Raw genomic sequence first — 19,892 nt, forward strand, 5'->3', positions numbered from 1 at the left:
GTGTATGTAGCTATCGGAGTTGAATGTGTCTGGTTTTGCTGTCTCTCGGAACCTAGCTGGGGAAACCACCGGCATCAGTGCAAAGGCAGGTTTTCCCTTTATGTGTGTGTTCCCTGCTTCTCACCTCTGTTCCTCATTTGTAGTCTTTCCTAGGTGGACTCACTGAATGAATGCAGTGCCCACAGGGACGTATTTGTCACTGGAAGGTGACAACCGAAGCAGCACTGTAGGGAAAAGGTGGCAAGAGAGAAAGAAGAGCCTGGGCTTCCCTCCCCATCAGAGCAGGAGCAGTGACAAGCCTGGAGAAGCCACTCTGAGAATTTGTTACAGAGACAAGGTCACAACAGACACCAGACATCTTTTCTTCTGCTGTTTTTGAATTCTGTTTTGTTTTGATACATCTGCTTTTCCTGTGCCTCCTTAAAGCAAAAATTTATACTCAGAGTAGACACCAATGTATTTCTGGGTCATTAAGCATGATCTCTCTGTGCCAGCAAGATGGCTCAGTAGACAAAAGCATGTGCCTGAAAACCTAAGTTCAATCCCAGCACCCACACTGAAGAGCAAGAGAACCACTTGCTCCATAGCATGTGCATGTGTACACCACACACACACACACACCCCTCCATGAATGGCCAGAAGCTGTGTGCATGTGTCTACCTACTCAGCAAGAGGTTTTGAGCAAACTCCACCAAGAGAAGTCTTTCTAAGCACATGGGTAGACTTGGGGTTCAGCCCTGGCGTTTCCATCTTTTTTTCAAACAGAATTTTTCTAAGCAAAGTATTCTTTTCTGACTTGAATGACACTTCCTGCCAGAAGCTCAGGTCCATGCAGCTGAGGAGCACATCTCTTCTGTCTCCCCAGCAACTGGCACAAGCCAGGCCCTGAGGGCATTCCTGCTGACAGCCTGTGTGGACTGGAGTTTCAGCAAGCTATTGCTCTAAATGATTAGTAACTCCTTAAGTCCACCTACTCTCTCTAAAAGGCTGAGACTAGGGTTGTTCCCATTGCAGACTGAAGCCACTGAAGCCCTGGGTGAGGAAACTGCACACTGCTGCTAAGGACAGACGGGGGACTCCAGGCCGCTCCCACACAGCCTTCCTCTGGATGCCTGTGCTGTGCTGCAGTGTCTGAGGAGCCTCCAGCTAAGGCTGCAACCAAGATGAGATCAAGGAAGGTAAATTCCCCCCCCCACACAGGCTATAAAGAAAACAAATCAGCCTCTGCACAAAGCAAGCAAGCATCGGGCAGGGTGGCACGGTGCCAGTGCCAGTGTGGGCAGGGCGGCACGGTGCTGGTACAAACAAGAACTTAAACACCTTTTGTGATCGATTCATTTGATCAGTGTAACAAGGTGTGGGCATTGTTAACACACAGCTCTTGTTACAGCAGACCTCTGCTGACCTCTGCACTTCTTGCCACCTGAAAGAAGTTGTGATGTTTAATCTATTATTTGCTACTCAGAGCATCTTTAACTGATATGAAAAACCTAGAATTAGAATTTCTGAGCTTTTTCAAGAGTAACCAAAAAGATGCTATTCAAAGTGTGTTTAGATACTGGATTGCACAGGCAGAGGCTTGGGCTGCTAGTGAATGTCTTCCATCCCACCACAGCTTCATGGCTGGAGCTGTAGTTCAGTTGGTAGAGTGTTTGCCCAGCACACCTGAAGTCCTGAGTTCCATCCACAACACCATACGAATTGGGCATAGTGGCATACACCTGTAATTCCTGCACTTGGGAGATGGAAGTAGGATAATCAGAAGTTCAAGGTAATTCTTGGATCTACTCTGCATCAAAAAACATAGATAGATAGATAGATAGATAGATAGATAGATAGATAGATAGATAGAGTAAATAGATGATAGATGATAGATAGATAGATAGATAGATAGATAGATAGATAGATAGATAGATGATAGATAGATAGATAGGAGGGAGGGAAAGGAGAAGAGGGTGAGGAAGCAAAGAAAGAAGAGGAGGAGAATGGAGGAGGAAGAGGAGGGAAAGGAAGAGGAGGAAGAGGAGGGAAAGGAACGGGAAGAAAGGGGAGGGAGAGGAGGGAAAGAAGGGAGGAAGAAGAGGGAAAAGAAAGAAAATCTTGGCTCAAGGCCATCTGTTAGTGTCGTATGTTGGACACTGAGGTTCTCTCCTTTCAGAAGCAGTAAGGGCCAACTCTAGTTGATTTAGGAAGCTTGACGTTTTCCTACTCTGAGACCACTCAACCACCTTCATGACGTCCTGTCCCCATGACAGTGGGCACTCCTGACCTAAGAACACTGTCAAGGCGGCTTCTGATAGGGGTTTTCATTTGAAGTTCAGTCTCTCATCAATATATCAAAGGTGCCTCCTTTGGTGGAGATTCAGGGGTGGGGGTTGACCCCTTTCTCGCCTTATATGCATCTTCCCCATCTCTCAAGCCAGAGATGTTTCTCAGCAGTTTGGGGGCTTGTCTTTATTGCTCTTGTTGCTGTGGGTTATTGGTGATAGAATAAGTAAGACACACAGGCACTTGGGGTTTTACAAGAAAGATCCTGCCAGAGTTTGATGCTGTAGATGTGTCCAGCCCACCTCTGGTCCAGGGTGTATAGCAGTCCAGTTCCATTCTCTCATCTCTGTGGTCTTTGTCTTGATTGACAGTGTACTGGGTCAGTAAGAGGAGCTGTAACAAGTGACAACCAGATTAGTCTTCCAGCAGCCCCCTCCTCAAACGCTCATCACCACCTTCCCACTGGCCAGTTAGACAAGGTGGGGCGAAAGCTGACCATGATGAGGTCACAGTCAGCTCTCCATTTGAACAGGGTCAATCCTCCAGGGTGGAATGAATCTCTGGGGCCAGGAAAGCCTTCCTACAGCACAAACCTCCATGGTTCAAGAGACCCAAGAAGGGGTCAAAGGAAGGAGGTGCACTGAGCTGTTGGCCTCAATGGTTCTTAAGACAATGAACCCTGATTAGAGTGTCCCTGAGGGGAATGAGGGACAGCCAACAGCCTCCTTCCCGAAGTGTCTCCCAGTGAGGGCATTGTTGGAGATGGGGCAGGGGAGGAGGACACATGACAGAGCAGTGACCATCTGCATTCACCCCTCTCTGCTTTCTGACTGTAGGTGCAATGTGACCAGCCATCTGACCCTTCGGTTGCCATGGTTACCATGCCTTTTCCCCACCACAACAGACAGTATCTCTTTTCAAACTGTAAGCCAAAATAAACCTTTCAGTTGCTTTTGTCAGGCATTTTATCACCGCAAAGAGAAAGGTAAATAATACAGATACAAAAATAAATACTAGCATTGATATTTTTGTTAGCCTTGTTACTAATGGCTAACAATATGAATGATGAATTCTTATGGTAGCCACATCCTGTCCTTCCCCTTACATATGGCTGTGACCTTCAACTTGCTTCAACCAGAAGAATGTGGCAAGACGACAGCATGCACGTGACCTTACACAAGACTGTGGCAGTGATTTTGCAGACATTTGTCTGCCCTTCATTTGCATCTGCTTTGAAGATGGAAAAGATGTACTAGAAATCCTTTGTCAGAAGGAGATGTGAGTGGGTAGAGTGGGAGTCTGGATCTGGAAACACGGCTCAGCAGTTAAGAGGCCTTGCTACATGAACATGGGGACCAGAGTTCAAACCTCAGCACTCTGGAACAAGCCCAGAGTCCCACAAATCTGATGCCCTCTTCTGGCCACTGTGGGCATGTGCACTCATGTGCACATTCTCACATACTCTTAATTAAAAATAAAAGACTTCTTTTTTTTAAAGGGAAGAACACAAAAAGGTGACTTGTCCTTACTTCTTTTTGATTTTTAGACAGTCTCCTGGAACTCCACTTGCCTGTGCTTCTCAAGTGCTGGGATTAAAGGTGTGTGCCACCGCCCCTCCCCCATTTGTCCTTTATTTTTTATTAAGCATTAGAAATTAGTTGTCCAGCCCAAACCATAGAATAAGTCATTTCCCCATTTTTCAAGGGCAATTTGCCTTCTTGATGTTCCCACCACAAATGCTACTTCCGATTGCTAAGGAGGAGTTTTGTGCTAACTAGATCCCAACTAGCAAAGATGGATGATGAAGAGGCTGCAGAAGAAATCTTGCTCAGTGGATCCTAACCTCAGTGGATCTGGTACTGGATCATGAAACCAGCACCAGAGCCTAATTTGCTGAGACCCGAGGGCATGAGTCTCTGGAAAGATAAAGGAGAGGGAGCTCCCATCTGGCAGCTGCTGCGGAGCCATGCACAGCCGTAACTGCAGAGATTAATAGCTTCTCACAGCCATAAATACATTTTTTTCTCTTCAATGAGCCCTGGGGGATGAAAATCTGGTTATAATTGGATGTGTTGCAATATTGCTTTTCATTTACAATTACAGCACAAGGAAATGAACAGGAATGGCGTAAGGTTTGAGTGCGGTGGTGATTAGGGACAGTGCGTGTCAATAGGGCAGCCTCCTTCTTCTGCTTGGCACCTGCAATGCGGGAAATGGCTACCCAGGAAAGGGTGAGAGCACTGTGACATTGGTACTACAGCCCTTCCTCTGGCGGACTTTCAAAGTAGGGCAGTCATTCAGCTCCTGGCTGGGCTGTTACCCATCTCCAACAGTTAGTGACATAATTATCCACATTCTGGAATGGAGAGGGAAAAGGAAACTGAGGTGCTAGAGCGCTTGCCCAGCATGCACAAAGCTCTGAGTTTAATCCCCAGTGCTGCATAAAAACAGGCATGGTGGTGCAAACCTGCAATCCCACACTCAGAAAGTAGAGGAAGGGTACTCTGGAGTCATTCTCTACTACTTATGAGCTCTAGCCAGCCAGTCTGGTGGGAGCCTGTCTCAAAACAAAACTTTTACCTAAACAAGTGTGGTAGGTAGCACAGGGGTGGTTGAGGCAGGAAACTGGTTTGTTCAATTCTAGCTTGAGCTACACAGCAAGAACTTGTCTCAATATATGTACTGCACATAAAATTATATAATGTTTAAAAGATACTGCAGCGAGTCAATGCAATCCCCATCAAAATCCCAACACAATTCTTCACAGACTTGGAAAGAAAAATACTCAACTTCATATGGAAAAACAAAAGACCCAGGATAGCTGAAAGAATCCTATACGATAAAGCAACCTTTGGAGGCATCACCATCCCTGACCTCAAACTCTACTATAGAGCTATAGTAATAAAAACAGCTTGGTACTGGTATAAAAACCGACATACGGACCAATGGAATCGAATTGAAGACTCTGACATTAATCCATGGACATATGAACACCTGGTTTTTGACAAAGGAGCCAAAACTATACAATGGAAAAAAGAAAGTATCTTCAACAAATGGTGCTGGCATAACTGGATGTCAACATGTAAAAGATTACAAATAGATCCATATCTGTCACCATGCACAAAACTCAAGTCCAAGTGGATCAAAGACCTGAACATAAATCCAGTTACACTAAACTTAATAGAAAAGAAAGTAGGAAGCACTCTTGAACGCATTGGCACAGGAGACCATTTCCTAAATAAAACACCAACAGCACAGACCCTGAGCACAACAATTAATAAATGGGACCTCTCAAAACTGAGAAGCTTTTGCAGGGCAAAAGACACAGTCAATAAGACAAAAAGACAGCCAACAGATTGGGAAAAGATCTTCACCAACCCCACATCTGACAGAGGATTGATCTCCACAGTATATAAAGAACTCAAGAAACTAGACATCAAAATACTGAACAGTCCAATTAAAAAATGGGCTAAAGAGCTAAACAGAGAATTCACAAAACAAGAACTACAAATGGCTGAAAGACATTTAAAGAAATGCTCAACATCCTTAATCATCAGAGAAATGCAAATCAAAACGACTCTGAGATACCACCTTACACCTGTCAGAATGGCTACGATCAAAAACACCAATGACAGCCAATGTTGGAGAGGATGTGGAGCAAAGGGAACACTCCTCCACTGTTGGTGGGAATGTAAACTTGTACAACCACTGTAGAAATCAGTATGGCGGTTTCTCAGAAAATTAGGAATCGAACTACCTCAAGACCCAGCCATCCCACTCTTGGGCATATACCCAAGGAATGCTGATTCATACCATAAAGATACATGCTCAGCTATGTTCATAGCAGCACTATTTGTAATAGCCAGAACCTGGAAACAACCTAGATGCCCGTCAATGGAAGAATGGATGAAAAAAATGTGGTACATATACACAATGGAGTACTACTCAGCAGAGAAAAACAATGAAAGCATGAAATTTGCAGGCAAATAGATGGAACTAGAAAAAAATCATTCTGAGTGAGGTAACCCAAACCCAGAAAGACAGTCATGGTATGTACTCACTCATAAGTGGATTCTAGATATAAAATAAAGAACAATCAGACCACAACCCATAGAACCATGGAGGCTATATATATAGCATGGAGGTCCCTAGGACGACTGTGGCTTATAATAAATTTCGGTTTTACTCAATTATTGAAAAAAAAATAGCCAAATGAATGGAAACACATGAACTATGAACCAAAGGCTGAGGGCCCCAGCTGGATTAGGCCCTCTGAACAGGTGAGACAGTTGATTGGCTGGATCAGTTTGGGAGGCAACTAGGCAGTGGGACTGAGTCCTGTGCTCAGTGCAAGAGTTGGCTGTTTGAAACCTGGAGCTTATGCAGGGACACTTGGCTCAGTCTGAGAGGAGGGGACTGGACCTGCCTGGACTGAGTCTACCAGGTTGATCGCAGTCCTCGGGGGAGGATTTGCCCTGGAGGAGGAGGGAATGGGGGGTGGACTGGGGGAAGGTGAGGGGGTGGGAAGGGGGAGAACAGGGGAACCCGTGGCTGATATGTAGAACTGAATGGTATTGTAAAATAAAATAAAAGGGAAAATAAACAAACAAACAAATAAATAAATAAAAGATACTGTAGCTTACTGTCTTGCTGGCTCTTCGTGCTGGGTTCGTTTTATGAGGTTCTAATCCTGTGGGCTATGGGTCACTCTGGCTCTCAGGGCTCAAACTCAAAGCTGACAAGCTAAGCACATTGGCCTGCTGTGTGAAACCCAAAAGCTCCTTGATATGGAAGCCACTGGAAAGAGGACTGTTTCTGTCTTCATGGTTCTGTCTTTCATGGTCACTGTTGGTCTCCATGCCATCCTTCCTTCCTTCTGTGACTTTACCCTGCTGTTACCAGGATACAACCTGCTGGAAGTCACAAATTTAACTTAGACTTTCCCTTCATGTTATAATTGTCTTTAGAAGGGAATTCAAAATCAATATATTACATTCTTGTGGTTTATTGGTTAGGGCTGAAGTCAATGTATTCATTGGCTCCTCACTGATTGCATTTTCAAATGTAACATATTTAAATGATAGTTTTATTTTTGCACACAAAATATTTTAAGGCCATAAAGTGTTGTGACAGATAGTAGCTCCTGTAACAGGCCAATGCATCAGACATCCCATGCAAGAACCACTAGAAGCTGACATCAGCAATGTCAGGATGTGGCTTCAGCAACTGTCAGAAAGATGCTTTGTCACACTGAGCCAGGTCTCTGGACAGGTACACACACCTGGACACACACACTAAGAGTTCTGGTGAACGAGTGAATTTCCACTTGACATTCTGCTCACATTAAGAAAAACAAAGAAACTAAACCAGGCCTGGAAACACGTGTTTGCAAACCCCAGCTGCTCAGGAGGCTGAGGCAGGAGGATCTCAACTTAAGACCAGCTTGGGCAACCATCTCCAAGCAAAAACTAAAGAGAGAGCTGTCTTGGGCTGGGGAGATGGCTCAGCCAGTAAAGCCCTTGCTGTGCATACACGAGAACCAGAGTTCAGATTCCAAGCCCCCGTGTTAAAATCTGGCACAGAATTTACCTGTAATACCAGCTTTGAAAGAGGCAGAGACAGTGAGTCCCCAGAGCTGGCTGGCCAGCCGGACTAGTTACAATGAGCTCTGGATCTAGTAAGGAATAGTTCCACAATATTTAATCATTCTCAACCTTGGGCCTCCACACCCTGGGGACAAATGCAAGGAGCCCTGTGCACACATACACATGTGAATATGCATGCACCCCCCCCCCACAACACACACACACAGAGATACATACACAGATACACACACATACAAACACACATACACACATACATACACACATACACATACATACACACATACACACATACATACACACATACACATACATACACACATACACACACACAAACACATATACACACAGACACATACACAAACACACACACATACATACATACAGACACATACAGATACATACACATACACACATACATACATACATACATACATACATACATACATACACATACATACACACACATATACATACACACACACACACACCTCCATGCTATCCTTCCTTCCCTCTGTGACTCCACACTGCTGTCACCAGGACAGAACCTGCTCTACGTCCCATCTAGGTGGTGTGGCCCCTGAACACCTGCAATTCAAGCAGGAGGCAGCAGCTGCCACCAAGACCCTGGGCAGCTGAAAGTGTCATACCTTCCCAGGGCAGTGACAGTGTGCAGCTCTCCTTACTGCACACAGCAGACACCTGGCATTGATATGAGGATCCTAATGCTGCTGTTTAATTGGCCCATGATTTAAAAAAAAAAAAAAACCCCGCAGCTTTCCACATTAATTACAATAGCGATTAGCAACCATTTTCCTACAGTTTAAATGGTCAAAAACAAAGTGTCTGCATTAATTAAGAATTACACTCAGCAACAAATGACAAATCTCTGAAAGATAACACAGGCTTAAATGAACTGGCTGTGTTTCAAGTCTGTCAGCAAGACAGGCCACGGCCAGTGGGTAAATCCCATCGGTCTGCAGTACTTTCTTAGTATACAGCCTCCATCCTCAGTCACCTCATGCTGACAGAATGGCTGCTGGAGACCCAATGACACATCCATGTGCCAGGCCGGGTAAAGGGGTGTATTTCTTGACTGATTCAGTACAGCTTTCACAAATATAACTCATGTGACTTTTAATGTTATTTGTGGGTGTTATGTTGACACCATGTTGTTATTTTGGCACAACAACCAAAGCTATGTTGTGTGTTGTCAAAGTTATGTGTCTCACCATCCCATCACTCATCACACATATGTGGTCCGTGTGTCTGTCCACTTTGAAACACTCTCTTCCCCTCTTCAGTCCCCCATCACAAAGCAGGCAGGTACCGCACCATCTCAGTGTTTATTGAACTGGGTCGGCTGCAGAACACTAGTTATGAGAGAGAAGAGTCTGCATATCCTTCTGGGAGGGATCTCCTTCTAGCTGGGACAGAAGTCATTAGAGACACCAACTCTAATCTTTTATGGCCACCTTCCTCGGTCTCAGTTGGTGTCCTGGGTGGTTACTGTCTACTTGAAACAAACTACAGTCATCTGGGATGAAGAATGACAATTGAAAAAAAACGCCTCCCTCAGATTACCTATAGGCAAATCTTGATATTTGATAGATGTGGGATAGTCCTTCCTACTGTGGTGCCACCCCTGGGCAGGTGAGGGGTGTATATAAAAACAAGCTGAGCAAGCCATGACGAGCAAACCAGTAAGCAGGATCCTCCACGGCTGGTGTTTCAGTTCCTGCTGTGGTTCCTGCCCTGACTTCCCTCAGTGACAGAGTGTGACCTGGGAGTTGCAAGTCGAAGTAAACACTTTCCTCCCCAACTTGCTTTGAGTCACGCTGTTTATCACAGCAACAGAAACTCTAATGAAGGCTCGCTCACACTTGCTCCAGTCTCAAATCTGTGTCTAGAATCTTGCCACCTCAGAAGGGGACAGGTGACATATCTTCTTAAAAGGAGCGATGGCCACTCCCTGGATGGGTCTCATCTGCCCCCCAGTAATAAAGCCCGTTGGCGGTCACTTGGCAATGACAACAAAGAGTGCTGGGCACCCACTAATCTTTGCATCCTCTGTCCCCAGCTGAAAGAGCTCCCATCGGGAGCTGTGGGGAATGTGCTCGCCATGCGTGAGAGTTCGATTCCCAGCACCCATGTGGAACAGCGAGCAACTGTAGTGCATGCCTGTCCTATGGGAGGAGACAGGGGTCCCTAGGATCCCTGGCCAGCCTAGCCTGTTCAATAACCTGGGCCAACCAGAGATTCAGTCTCAGAAGACAAGGCAAACAGTTGCTAAGGAGCAACACCTGAGATGGTCTCAGGCCTTCTCACAAATATACACAAGCACCAATGTAACCGCACGCACACACACACACACACACACACACACACACACACACACATACACACACACACACACACACAATTTTATTTCATGGCTGTGACCACTGTTCTTGGTTATCAATTGACTACATCTGAAATTAACTAAAACCTAAGTGGTGGGTAACCTGTGAGGGTTTTTTTTCCTTAATTAAATCATTTGAAGTGGTAATACTCATTTTTAATCCAGACCTTTTAAGGTGGGAAGACCCACCTCTAATCTGGACCACACCTTTTGCTGGAAGAGGAAAGCTCTCTCTTTTTCTGCCTGCTTCCTCCTACCCTTGCATTCCATTCCATCACTGGTCCATTCCATCACTGGTACTAGAGCCTCCTTCTTCAGGATTTCAACAGATATTGAAGATCAGCTGAGACATCTAGTCTCATGGACTGAACAACTATTAGATTCTTGGACCTTCCATTGGTAGACAGCCATTCTTGGACTAGCTGGATCCCATTCTATCAGTTCTGTTCCTCTGGAGAACTGACTAATGGGGTAACATGACCAGACGAAGGAGTAGTTCTTGGTCACAGTTAACACAGGAGCCAGTCAATGTAGGGGATTTCTGAAGGGAGCCTGACCCGGCTGAGACATGAAATATTTCCTCCTTAGCTTTCTAATTCCTCCCTGGGGAAGACAGTGTGATAGCGAGAGCTCCAGCAGCCACACTGAACCATGAGGCACTGTGGCTCCAAAAGCCTACATTTTAGAAGGAATAAAAGTAAGAAGCCTGAGTCTTTGATGATCATGAAGCGCTTTGGCATTTCTAAACTCCTATCTTGGACTTCTGTGAGGTTAAAAGATTAAAGTATTATTATTTTAGTTTTTTCTTATACAGGACAGACCCTTATCCTAACCAACAGAATAATCCTTAGCTTAGAGATTCAGTTTTGTATATATACGGATTCACCGACTTGGTGGTTCTCAACCCCAGTATGAAGACATCACCTGGTAGGCTCTCCACAGTGGATGCCTGAAGCCATCTTCAGGAGTCCTGACAATTCCTTTGCTTGAGGGAACCTCCCTGGGAATCATCTGCATAGCTTTCTTCTTCAGGTCTGAAGCCAAGGAGCCACCAGGAACTGAGTCATTTCCAGTTTTCTTTTTTATTATTCCAAAAATTCCACTCCCCAACACCTCTAACGTGCCTTTCGCCTGATTTTTCTTGTAGTTTCTTGGCAGTGTGCCCCTCCACATCTGCCACCATAAGAGTCCTTGCTAAGTTACCAGTGTAGACTCTGCATCCTGGCAGCAGTCCATGCACTGAACACAAACACCTGCCATGGTGGGCTGTTTGTCTTGTCCATGTGCAGTTTCCCCTTGATCGTCATTGCCAGGATTTTCTCAGACAAGAGCTCAAAATAGCACCGTGCAGGTTTGCAGGGGGTAAGACTGTGGTTCTTCTGCATTTGAAGGGAGCTCACAGCTTCTCCTCTACACTGTATCATTTGATTCATTATCTCTACAGAAGATCAGTTCACACTATGGCCAAACATCAAGATTTTCCCTTCAATTCCAAGCAGCTCATGTATTTTCCTCTTCTAAAAGACACACAGCAATCTAACGTCACTTGGACAGCAGCTGTTCTTAGAGCGTCATCCTTTACACTGTGACATTATTACAGTGAAGCCCCCTAAGCGTACTTGAAATGGCCTCCCTCTGCTCAGCCCCAGTTGTGCATTTCTCTTGTGCTGTTATCGAAAACTAGATTAAACACAAGTATGGGGTGATGTGAGGAGCTTGAGGGTTGCTGTGTAGAAGTTTCCTCTAAGTTACACATCCCTTCCTGGAGGGAAGATGATTAAGAGGAAGTTCTACGAAAGGCTTTTTGAGAAGTTTCAGGAAGTATGTTTACTCACAAGTCTCAGGAAGTCACTGAAAGTGATCACATGGGCAAGGCTCCTCCCTCCACAAGGTTATACAAGCAGTCAGGACTGCTGAGCAGAGACTGCAACTGTGGAGCTGCCTGCAAGTCCTGCAAAGAACTCTTGCAATTTTTGTGAGTCATCACTCATGCTGGAGTGACCTTGAATGATACGGCTATCTCTGAGAAGCCTATCACCCGTACTCTTGTAAGTAACCACAGTGAACTCAGAGGTTCTCCAAACCAGACTCTAGTCTGTCGCTGTTTCTCTACTTGGTGTTTGTAATGTATCTCCCCAGAGAGAGTATCACACAGCAAAGACACAGTCCTCCGTGGAGGGGAGGCCGGATGTCAGTAGGCTCCATGGTATTAGGAGTGTGCACCAGCAACTTCACTTTATGTCATGGTGGAACAGGAAGCAGAGAGTGGACAGAAAGTAGAGTCAGGAAAAAAAAATTAAAGTGCTCAGGCTCACTCCTCAAGGGCCACGTCCTCTAGTGAGGTAGTGCCTTCTAGACAGCATAAACTGGAGACCAAGTGTTCAAACATACAAGCCAACAGAAAACATCACATTCAAATGGTAACACAGCCCTGGTGGCACACATGACCCAGCCATGGCCAACTCAAGCCACAGTTAATCTCCTCATTGTGGACTGAATGGTGTTTCTCAAAATTTTTAAGTCCTTGAAGTGCTAACCCAGAGGACTTCAGAAAGTGACCACAGTATAACTAAATTGAAGATTAATTTGAATATAATGTCTTTAAATAATCAACAAATAGGAAGTCATTAGCCAGGACCCTAGTCCAATAACTGATGTCTTCATTAAAATAGATCAAATCTTGTCATTTTTTTCTTGATCATACCTGTAATCCCAGGACTTGGGGGGCTGGGGCAGGATGGCATAAATTTGAGGCCAGCATGGGCAACAGAATGAGATCAAACAAAAAAAAAATGAAAAGAAAGAGGGTGGGCAAGCCACAAATACAAGGAATACATGAAGCCACAGGCAGAAGACAGCACCCTTCCAGTTAGAAGTTAGATGTCCAGGTTTCTAGCCTTCACAACTAGGAAACATAAAAGTCTCTTTATTAAGTGTACTCAGTATGGGGGCTTTTATGTCATGTTGGCCTCAGATGACTAATACAGACTTAAAGCCCATATGGGGCTGGGGATATATAACTCAGTGGGTAGAGTGCCTGCCTATCATGCACAAAGCCCTGGGTTCAATCCCCAGCACTGCATAAAGCAGGCACAGTAGCACATGCAGCACTTGAGAGGTGGAAGTACAAGTTTCAGAAGTTCAAGGCCATCCTTTGCCACATAGTGAGTTCAAGGCCAACACAGGCTCCCTGAGAGCCTGTCTCAAAGAAACAAGCCAAAAGAAAATAAATAAATAAAAAGAGTCCATCTGGTCAGTAAGATCTTGGAATGTTTAAGTGTTTACCCTCCAACTCATTTAGGGAATTTTCATGTAGCTCATTAATAAAATAATTCAACGTGGCTTCCTAGTCTGGATCAAATGGGAAGAAGTACAAGAGAATTTGAGTCTTACAGTATTCACAATCAAAAACTGGCAATTGTTTACTTCTCAAACAGAATCTTATCCTTCTGTAGTCAATATTAGCAATAGCAGTGGCAGGCTTGCCTGGGTCAGATAAACCTCAGGATGTCATTAGGTGCAGCATGGCCAGCTGAGCTGCCATAAGAATACCAAAATATCAGGGGCTTTGTGTAAATGTATGTCTTGTTCTTGCAAAGATTTCTGTGAGGAAGCAGCTTTCCATGGATGCTGCCCTCAGGGCAGTGGCTACTTCTAGCCTCTACTTTTAACAGACTCTTCTCTACAAGTTGGAGACTCAAAGAGAATCACTGAGCTCCTGAGTGCCTCCACCCAGGAGTAACCAGCGGTCCTTCCACTCTCAGCCAGAACCAGACACATAGTTTCATCAACAGAAGATGCCAGGAGATAAGAGCCTTTCAGGAGTCCAGGGAGAGAGAACAGTGACTATCGTGGTGAGAATTCACGTAAGAAGAAAGGCCACTGTGATTCTTGTGAGCCAATGAGTGGAAGGGAGCAGAGAAGGGTGGCTTACCCCCCTCCCAGGAGAAGAGACTGCTCAGGTTTAACTGACCTTTCAAATGCCTATGGGGACCTCCTTCTGCCATGTTGGCCATTATCCTGTGCTTGGAAGGGTCCTGGGAGCCAAATGAATGGCATGGCTCCTTGTTCTGAACCGACAAGAACAAATGGCCATTGACAAGAATCAAGGGCCATCTAGCATTTGGGGTGTTATATAAAGTCAGCTCTTTTATGAGATGATGGTCATAATACATGGGTGTTGTCCCACTAAGAATTTGGCAGCCACTCACAATTTTAATCAGTTTTTAATTATTGTGTTAAACCACTATAGCTAGTGATTTTGCCTGCACTTTGTTTCAGTTGTACAAGGGAACTGACTTTTGTGAGTGCCTCCTTTTTGGTGTTGAACATGCTTTCTCATTCCTTTCCCACAATATAAGAATGGATTTGTCTTAGTTTCTTTCCCTATTATTGTGGTAAAATACACTGACAAAAGAAACTTGAGGAGCGTGGGTCTGGCTGACAGTTCCAGGGGACAGTGGCAATCACAGTGGCAGGAACGCGAGGCCGTTGGTCACATTTCACCCACAGTCAGGAAGCAGAGAGCAATGAGTCCCTTTTATACAATCCAGGATCCCCTACCTAGGGAATGGTCCCACCCATAATTAAGATGTATCCCCCACATCAATTAACATAATCAAGGTAGTCTGTACAGGTATCCCCAAAGGCCAATCTCCCAGGTGGTTCTACACATTTAGTATTTACCATCATACTGTGTTGTGCCTTAGCTACAGAGACCCAGAAGAAACTGTCCGGGTTCTAACGTCTTTTGTCTCACTTGTCACTGCTTTCCTGTATGGAACTCACATCTAAAATGAACCTGTTAAATTTCCCACCCTGACTCCCCCTCACATCCAACCTCCAGCTTAACCTCCCTTGACTCTGCTAAGGACCCTCCATCCCTACAGGTGTTTGACCTGGACCAGCAGGTCATTCTTTAGTAGCAGGCTCCTGAGGGAAGGGGGTGGACCAGGGATCAGAAATCATAAAGAGGACATGGAAGTTGGGATCAAGAGTCTGTATGAGCTGGTGACTCATGCCAACAAGTTTATTTAGAAGTACATCTTATATATTATTTGCAGGGGACAAATGGGACAGAGTCAAAACAAAACTGCCACAAAATGAGATGACATCAGCAGGAAGCCAATCAAGCAATACTGCACAAAGGAGACCAGAGAATCTCAGCTGTCACAAGCAAGCACACAGCAGCTTTGGGACTGATTGCCATGGCCCCTTCAAGTGGGAAGAGTTGGGTTTTCAGTCTCCTGAATCAAAGCTTCCCCAAGGCTGGCCTTAGATAAGGATCCATGTTCCTTTTCCATACACTGGGGACTCAGGGAAAGTCTTGGATTGTCCTGGCTCCCAATGGGTGATCAGCCCACAAATCTAAGAAATATTCTTAATTCTCTCTTTTCTTTCTCTCTGATTTCACATCCAAAGCTTTCAGTATATCTATGTTTTTCCTGGATAGTTATCAAATTCATTTCTTTCTCAGTACTTACTGGGTTGCCTTCTTCAAGTTCACCATTGTTGTCCAGATGCATTATGCATAAGCTTCCCGTTTGGTTTTGAGGCTTTTGTGTTTGCCCCTCTAATCCACTGTCTACCTGAAATCAGAATGGCTCTTACAATCACAGCGACATGCCACATAACTGTGCTTCAGTTAGCAATGGACTGTATATACCATGGTGGTCCCAGGAGGGGACACAGCTAAAAAAAATCCTATCATGTAGTGTTGTAGCTTGTGATGTTCAGATGTGGGGTTTGGAAAGTGATTGGGCCATGAGGGCTCTGACATCATCTACTAATCCACCTATGGCTGCATGATGGGCTACTGGGATGTGGTGACAGTGTGGAAGGTAGAGCCTGATTGGAGGAAGCCAGTCACTGAAGGAGTGTCCACAGAATGAAAGCTCTGAAACCCTGAGCCAAAATCCTTTCTCCTTTGATTTTCTTGGGTGTGATTGTGAATGTAAATTGTCAGTTTGATGAGACCTAGAACCATCTGAGAGACAGAACTCTGGGCAGGCCTGTCAGGGACTACCTCAACTAAATTGGCGATGGTGGGAAGATCTGCCCACTGTGGGTAGCACCATTCCCTTGGCTGGGATCCTGGACTGCAAAAAAAAGGAGTAAGTGAGCTCTGAGCATGATAAATCATCACTCTGTTTTGACAGTAGGAGAGATGTGACCAGCTGCCTCAAGCCCCATGCTGTGCTGACTTCCCCACTATGGTAGACCTCAAACTGTGAGCCCCTTCCTCCCTTAAATTGCATTTGTCAATGTATTTTATTTACAGCAAAAAGACAAATAACTAAGACATCAGGTATTTTCATCATAGTGACAGAATGTAACTAACACAAGCAGCACCACAAAGTGTACTATATCTACTTAGCTACTCTAGAACTGTTTTCTCAAAAATTCCCTTCCCTGTGTGGTTCTGGACTAGCTTTGATCACAGGTGAATTTAGCATCAGCTATGGAAGACCAAAGCAAAAAATAGCTATGTTGCATGGAGGTGGTCAGAGCAAAGCCAAGCAATATTACAACTCACCTATGTGTGGGGAGCAGATGAAGTCCTGAGTGAATGTATATTGTAGACATGAGCATAGCTATGTAGAGGACCACAGTGCTTCAGACCTATGTTAATGACAAGACCTTCCTCCAGTCAGGCTCAGAGGGATGGCAAGGACTTCCCCTGGTCTAGATATGCATTTTGACAGCATGTGCAGAAAATATCGACCACAGCTTCCAGGATGACTTCTCCCTACAGAGATTCCTTCTGAGATTATCTCACCTTCCTCCTCCTATACGCAGCCATATTTAATACATGGCTGATTGTAATGCAAATCTTAAAAGGTCTTATAATAATAATAAAAAAAAAACCCAGAGCTAGATATTGAGCTGAAAGATCAGAGAAGCAGAACAGCCAGCCACTAGCTTACCTCTATGAAATCCTCGGCCTCAAGAGAGCGAGTTCCTGAGTCCTCATGCCTTATATACCTTTCTGTGTCCTGCCATATTACTTCCTGGGATTAAAGGTGTGTGTCACCACTGCCTGGTTCTGTTTCTCTCATGTAGCCCAGTGTGACCTTGAACTCACAGAGATCCAGACAGATCTCTGCCTCCTGAGTGATAGGATTAAAGGTATGTGCTACCACTGCCTGACTAATTTAGTGGCTGGCTCTGTCCTCTGATCCCCAGGTAAGTTTTATTGGGATACACAATATATCACCATAGCTGAGTTTCCCAGCTGCTGGTCAATGCTACCAGAGCTGATACAACCTAGAATTTCCTGGAAAGAGACTCTCAATAAGGGATTGTCTACACTGAGTTGGCCTTTGAGCATGTCTTTAGAAGATAGTCTTCATTAAATTAGTTGATATGGAAAGACCCAGACAACTATGCTTGACACTATTCACTAGGCAGGGGATCTTAAACTGTATAAGACTAGAGAGGTCAACATGAGCACAAGCAAGTGAGCATGTATGCATCCATTTCTCTCTGTTATTGACTATGGGTGGGACTAGCTGTTGAGTCCTTCCTACAATGATGGACTGTAATCTGGAATTTTAAACTGAATAAGCCACTTTCTCCCTTCAGCTGCTTTCTGTCAGGGTGTTTTTCACAGTAACAGATGTAAAACCAGGACAGAAACCAACAGGTTCCAGCTCATCCTCACAGATCCCAGGAGGAGACCTTCCCTTTTACAGCCAAGATGGCTTCCTGTCTACCTGCTCTGATGGCTGTCAGCCCAGTGCCATATACTGAAGCAACAGCCAGAGGCTAGCCATCATCTAGTTCTGGGTGACAACCCCTAAACAAATTCTTGTTCCATGTAGTGCCTAGCATATCTGCTTCTCTGATGAAACCACATCTCAGCATCTGTTTCTGGAGAATCCATCCAAAGGCAAGTTACTTAATAGATGTTCTGTGATACATTGTGATGGTTAACACTGATTGTCAACTCACCCAAATATGTAATCCTCAAAACGATAAGACTTGAGCATGTCAATGAGGAGTTATCTAGAATGGGTTCATTGTGATCAGAAGACACAGTCTAACCATGAGCATCATCATTCCTTGGGCTGGGGTGTCATACTGCAAAGGAAAAAAGAAAGAAAAAAAGCAGGGAACTACCTGAGCAGTGGCATTCACAGCTCTCTGTTGACCAGCTGCCTCCTGCCATACGATTTCCCTGCCATGGTGGACTGTATCCCCCGGAACTGTGAGCCACAATAAACTCTCCCTTCCTTAAGAGCTTCTGTCAGGTATTTTATTGCAGCAACAAAAAGAGTAGGTTATACAGCCGCCATGGCAGTGCAGATACAATGACTCTTAACTCAGGCACGTGAGACTGAAGGTTGTCAGTCATCCAGAGCACACAGCGCCTGTAGGAGGGAATTGACAGAACTCTTCCAAATGTGCAAAGCTGGTGTACCTTGCTGGCACACGGGGACCAAGAGGGAGTCTCCACACAGAGAACATCACAGCAGGCAGTCAGCGGGCAGAAACTGACTAATTCTCAGCACAGGTGTTCTCGCTGGTATTGATACTTGGTCTGAAGTCAAAATATAGTCTCTAATCTGGCTCCTCCTACACCAGCAGGTGTTTCTCACTCCAGAGCCTGCAATGCATGTGTCTTCTAAAACTATAAAAATAGGCATTGCTGGTGTTTCTCTATAGGAACACTTAGAAACAAACAGCATTTGGAAAGCTACATACATCTTTTATAAACTTGTTCTACTTCCCTGGGAGGCTTGCTAGGTCTGGAGTGTGAGCATAGATCCATGTATAGTCATAAATTTCTCGTGATGATGTGCTTGAAATTTGGAGCTTCCGAGAAAGGCAGCAGGACAGATCAACTGTGAAGAAGCAGTACCTTTTATTTTAAAAGTAAAATCAATTTCTGAATTGCTTCATGTTGCTAAAATCTTGGAATTATAGATTAGGATTAAAAATATCAAATTCTAAGTAGGATATTGGGAAATGCTCAAATAAATTTAATTTCCTAATTAAAAAATAAAAATAGTTACTACCACAATAAGACAATTTTTATACCAAATATTTTCTATCTACTTAGGTTTATAACTCCTTTTACAACTAGACCTTGTTCCCAGTAGAGGAAAATAAATTCTATATATAATGAGTTATTTTAAAGATGTTTTTATTCTAAAACTTCAAAACAGACCGAATGTACTTTTCTAGTGTTTTATAACTTGGGATCAATAATCCATTGTGATAAAAAGCCACTGATCTTGCTATTCATAAAGAATATTCTGGTGGAACTGTTAATTAAATGATGCAAAGACTTTTCTTCTGTGAAGTTATGATTCACATCTGAAGCTTATAAAAAGACACTAAACACAAGGAAAGAGAACATTACCCTCCAGACTCAGAGAAAAGCTTCAGTTAGAAGTGATTTTCTAAAGAAATGAACAGATTTCAAACAAGAATGTTGGCAAATATCAAGTAGGTATTTATGTTTATATTCCTAACTATATCTGTTCCTATTATAAATGCAGATAGAGCTACTTGGTAAATAGCAAATAAGTGTTTATCTAATATCTGTATCTATTCATACCTAGATATAATTAGATGCAGATATAATTGATACAGACATTGATAAAATCAAGAAG

At 44.2% G+C, this 19,892-nt stretch overlaps 1 long non-coding RNA gene across 2 annotated transcripts in view; it reads right to left on the reverse strand.

Moving 5' to 3' along the window:
* The window catches only part of LOC119086996, a 46,661-nt gene that overhangs the window by 14,076 nt on the left and 12,693 nt on the right, over positions 1 to 19,892 (reverse strand). Inside the window, exons 1-2 of one of the 2 annotated variants that reach the window (XR_005090411.1) lie at positions 15,756 to 15,850; positions 2,571 to 2,661 (exon numbers count right to left, since the gene is read on the reverse strand). This is a non-coding gene — a long non-coding RNA (uncharacterized LOC119086996). Of the gene's footprint in view, positions 1 to 2,570; positions 2,662 to 15,755; positions 15,851 to 19,892 lie in introns of those variants that run through there. The other variant, XR_005090410.1, reaches the window with a different exon arrangement.

The sequence above is a fragment of the Peromyscus leucopus genome, chromosome 8b (assembly GCF_004664715.2).
Source record: "Peromyscus leucopus breed LL Stock chromosome 8b, UCI_PerLeu_2.1, whole genome shotgun sequence".
In the NCBI taxonomy this organism is placed as follows: domain Eukaryota; kingdom Metazoa; phylum Chordata; class Mammalia; order Rodentia; family Cricetidae; genus Peromyscus; species Peromyscus leucopus.